Consider the following 5,319-nt stretch of genomic DNA (forward strand, 5'->3'; position numbering starts at 1 on the left):
AATGACCGCTGCAAGCGCGAGCGAAATCAGAAGAGAGAGTCGAAGCACGTGACCACGCTTGTATTATGTGAAATTGTACAAGGGCGCGTTTTTTTGTAGTTTCTCGTATTCAAACAAAAAACAATTATGCAATTGATGAAATACCTAGTGTTATAATGGAAGTAAAATAAAGGTACAAAAACGCCACACCCTCAGTCATGCTCCATTCTGACTGTGAAACTATGATCATGCCAGACGGTATGCCGCCCACAAGTTGGGAATAAACAGTATTATTATTAATATTATTCTTTTCCCAAGTGAACTTGTAATTGCTTTAATGTTCTTTTCTTTACAGATGAGGGGCCAGTTTTTTTCATCTGTGGTTTACGGCATTGCAAGCTGCCTAACTCAACCGGGGCGAGCCCAACACCAGCAACAAACAGAAGTTAGTAGTACTTTTTGATTTTCTGAATTTAAAGGCCAGACTCTGAACCGCCAGCGATGGGCGATGCACCGGTGCTACTGGAGGGGTGGCGGGCATACGAACGCACCATGGTGCAACGTAACAGGGCGACCATCCCTGCAATGCGTACCCGTCCACCACACGAAGTTTTCTTCCCTCGTGCATGCTACCAGATCGGCAAGGTGGGAAACCATCCAAGCCGTCATAAGTGCGGTTTATGCATTAATAAATACTCCAGCTGCCATTTATTTGGTCGGGGGAAAGTAAGGCCAGTAAAGACAGCTCAGGCAATTCGAACAAGCAAACAGCATACAGACGCTATTAGGGGCAAGTCGCGGAGCAGAAGTTGTACGACGGTTGTTAATGAGAGGCGTAGGACTGGAATGTTATACTCACGGCGAGTGTACCATGGCTAAACAGAGTTAGAGCGCCCGTGTGCGCTGCCATGTCGAACAGACGCGTTCCGGATTCTGTGTGTGGGAGTGTTTCGTAAGGCAAATCATCGAATGGATCGACTTTGATTTGGTTTTTATCAGTTAGAGTTAGACCATGCGCACCAGTTACTAGACAGAGCTGATAGAGTAATCCGGCGTGGGGCCTTGACTTGGGCGAGGTATAAGTTCACTGGGAAAATAGAAAACAACCAGGCCAGCAACACTGCATAATTAGAGTTAGTAGGTGATTAGGTCACTCAGTGATTTGAGGAAGAAAAAAGCCAATTTTGGTTTAGTTTTTTTCTGTAGGGTTCGACCCAGAACAACAGAGCTAAACAAATTTAATAGAGTAGTCCGGTGAAGGGACTAGACTTGTACGAGATGTAAGCTGGCACGGGGGAAATGGAAAAAAGGAAGGAAGACAACCGGACCGGTAACGCTGCATAGTTATAATAAAGTTGGCATTTAAGTCCTTATTAGCTTGAAGCGGGTCAAGAGAATAGGAAGAAATGATAACAGAATCCTTTATTTGCCCACTAACTGTAACGTCGCTAAACTCAAATGCGTACTGGACCTGATTCGTAGAGGTCAGAGGGTATTCGAATAGTAAGACGGCAGCAGTTTCACAGGTAAGGCATTGGTCTACAGGCTGAGAAAAAGCAAGGTGATGCGTGATGCTTCGCAGCTGTTTAGGAAGGCCGTTCCAGATGAGAGTGTAATAAACTAGAAAGATGTAATGGCGTAGGTTTGTACGAGCTGGCGAACACACTAAGAGGTGGCACAAGTCACGGCGTCTGTAGCAAGGTTGTGAGTTTATGCTTACTCTAGCCTCTGCTATAAAGGCGTTCCGATGTAGCAGACGGTGAGGGAGGGTCAGATTCAATTTTAACCGTCTAAGCCATAGCTGTTCGAGGCCTAGGATTTGGCAGCGGGAGCGGTAAGAGAGGAGGTTAGACCGAGGAAAGAGCTTTATCCTAAATGAGCGTGGGACATTTTCAATTGCGAGTCTGCAACTTTGGGTGTAAAGGAAGGAGAATGCGGGACAGAATTCCACGATCGGTCGTGCGCATAGCTTAAAGATTGCAGTCATTGTGCCTGGAGGGTGGCAGGAGCGCAGCATTAAGGAACTGAGCCTGCGTGCTCTTACAACCTTTAACTGCACCTGGTGGGAAAAGCTAAAAGTACAGGAGTAGCGAAGGCCGAGATCGTTGATCTCCGCGGAATAGCCGATGGGATTTACAATAGTTGTGAAGGCGACAGCCGGGAGAAAGCAGCTAAGAAGGTTATGCAAGATTTTCTGGAGGAGAAGCTTAGTCCAGTTTTAGTTGACCAGCTAGTCAGCGAATCTAAGTATTGCGTAATCTGGTGAAAGGCAATGGCGTTTTCAGAGGAGGGGAATGTGCACGCGATTTTTATATCGTCCGCGGAGAGGAAAGCTCTACCATGTGATATGGCGCCGAATATGTCATTGATGTACGGTAAAAAAAGGATGGGTTCTGGCACGCTTACTGGCCATGGGTGACATTCGGTGGTTTAGTAGGTGGCCATTGTTAGAGAAAGCAAAACGGATGTAGAGATGGAATAATTGGAAGTGGAGGCTAGTGGCATATTTTGTCTCAAAAATACGGTTTAAGTTGGAAATAGGTGGACACACTGATGCACTGTTGTTGGGAATTCAGGTGTAAAGGGTAGATTCGATGGGAAAATAAGCCAATGCATAGCGGCAAGCGAACACTGCACACGGAATTGAACTTGGGGAAGGGACAAATCTTTGGGCCCAAAATTGTATCATCAGGGTGCCCCATGAATATATACATATGAGCAAACGAAGGGACAGGCATCATTTGCTGGTGGGATCTTGTACTTGACAACTAACTGTATCGTCGCAAAAATCAAATGTGCATGGGATCCTGTTTATATGGGATATCGGGAAAAATGGCCATTAAGTAAGACGGCAGCAGTTTCAGAAGTAAGTAATTTACTCACGGACTGCGAAAAAGTATGACGGTGCGTGTTGTTTTGCAGGTGCTCAGGGAGACTTCTAGATACGAGCTTAGTGAACTTCAAATAAGTAGTGCCCTCTGTAAGCACGAGCTATAGGACATAGTCATAGTTTGTTGAATCTATAGCGAGGACGTGAATTAAGGTTTGGTCTAGCCCCTGCTATAAAGGCATTTTTGTGTACAGACGGTGTATGTTAGATTCGTCTGTAAGCACGAGCTATAGGACATAGTCATAGTTTGTTGAATCTATAGCGAGGACGTGAATTAAGGTTTGGTCTAGCCCCTGCTATAAAGGCATTTTTGTGTACAGACGGTGTATTGGAGTTAGATTCGGCTCAAAATATCTGAACCCAAAATTTGACAGCAGGACGGGTAGGAGGGAAGGTTCAACCTTGGAAACATCCTTTTCCTGAATGAGCGTTGCACTCTTTCAAATGCTATTCCACTATTTCGGGTGCAAAGCGGAGAAAACGCGGGACATAATTCCAAGACATGTCACACCTAGCTAATAAATAGTGACCGTTGGGTGTGGGAGGTGAAAGCAGCGCAGTATTAAAGAGCAGAGCCGACACGTTCGGGCCGACTAGAATTAGACTCGATGCTATGTTTTTTGACTTATCAAAAGCGTCCAATCGCGTCCCACACGAAAATCTTCTACACAAACTTTGGTCTTACGGGTTTCAAGGAAAAAGTTCACACTGGACAAGGGCATTCTCATCATACACTTCTCCATCGCCGATCTTAATTGAAGTTTCTCGAGGCTTCGTTTTGGGACCACTGCTGCTTTTGATATACGTCAAAGACCTTACAGATATTCTGGCAAGTCCATGTCTGCTTTTTTGAGGAGGACTTGATATCCTGGAATTCCAATGCCAATGCCCTGCAAATGGATGTAGACGCTGCAAAGAAGCGGTAGTTGGAATGGCACCTTCCTCTGAATGAACAAGGAAGACTCGGCGAACGCCAATTTACTCATGATGAGAATGGACTATAGGACATCACCAGGATAGATACCACAAAGAATTAGGGTATCTGGCTCTCTTCGAACAGGTCCTTCTCAGTGAACAAAGCGAAACTGGCCCAAAAGACATTCTCAGTTCTACGGAAGATTCGGCACACCCTCTTCCATATTACTCGCATGGACTCACAAATACTATATGCGGCCTACGTCAGACAGCCCTTTGAATATGCCAACCAAGTTTTCTACTCAGGACGCACGAAGGACGTAACCCTCGTTGAGCGTGTCCAGTGAGTTGCCAGGAAAATGGTTATGGCCTTGTATCCATGGGCTATGAAACGCGACTCGTGGTCCTCGACACTTTTCTCTTGGGGTATCATAGTCTCATAGGCCTAATTTTCACTTACTCTCTAGTTGAACAAGGTATGGCCAACAGGTTTTCCACCGCCAACCCAGAAAGCACACGCGGGGGACACGGTGAAAAGATTTTCAAGCCCAGAGAGCACAATTTCATTGAGCGAAATTTTTTCATTCCGGGTATTTACTGCGGTTCCGACGGATGTCCACTCTCCTAGAGCCCAGTTCAGAGCACTATTAGACACTTTTTATGGTGGTCATTGCTGTGGCAAGCATGCTGCTATGCGCTGAGAACAGTTCAACAACTTTTTCACTTGTGCCTTTCAGGTGAACAGAAGTCTGCGAACGTAAAGAACAACCCAGATCATGGATGCTTGGGTGAAAGCCTTGGTCATGTTTATCGGTCCGTGGGTCAGTGAATCCTTCAGGGCACCTTGACAGCCAAGCCATAAATATTGCATGCTGATTGGGTGACATTATGACCAATCAGGGAAGGCCTTCGTTGGCTCCATAGCTGGCCTGCGATACTGTTCAGCCGACGTGATGTTCAGTCATTTGGGGCGGCTCTGCTCTTTTCCCGTACTTTGACGTCCCACCCATCCAACATACTCGCTATGGGATAGTGCACCATACACCAAGGGATAGTGATTTCCAAAAGGTAGTGGTCTGCGACAATGGATAATAGAAAAAAGCCTCATGAGCCCAGTAGGCAAGACGTCTTGATTACAGTACTGTACATCGCCAGTACTGTCATATAATCATTCAGAATGATAGGCACTGTATACTACTTTTTTGAACAACACAACCCTCAATTCACCACTGCCTATGTGGGCCAGGTGGTGCTAGCGATGTGGTACATTGGGCTGCTGACTGTGTAGAGGTTGTTTTGTCTGGGGCTGCGTCGGCTGTGCGTAATGGATTAACTTGTTGTCTCTATGGCCTGTACGCACACATGTTGAACCACGTACTTTGTGGCTGGAGCACAACTGGGTGGTAACCAGAGTGGCAGGGTCGCCGAATATGTAGTGTATACGCTCTCCGTGCACCAAGGGGTAGTGATTCTTCACAGGGAGGGGTCTACAATAACCCGTGGATGGACAAACATGAGCTTCGTAAACCGAAGTA

The sequence above is a fragment of the Opisthorchis viverrini genome, assembly GCF_000715545.1.
Source record: "Opisthorchis viverrini unplaced genomic scaffold opera_v5_79, whole genome shotgun sequence".
NCBI classification, from domain to species: domain Eukaryota; kingdom Metazoa; phylum Platyhelminthes; class Trematoda; order Opisthorchiida; family Opisthorchiidae; genus Opisthorchis; species Opisthorchis viverrini.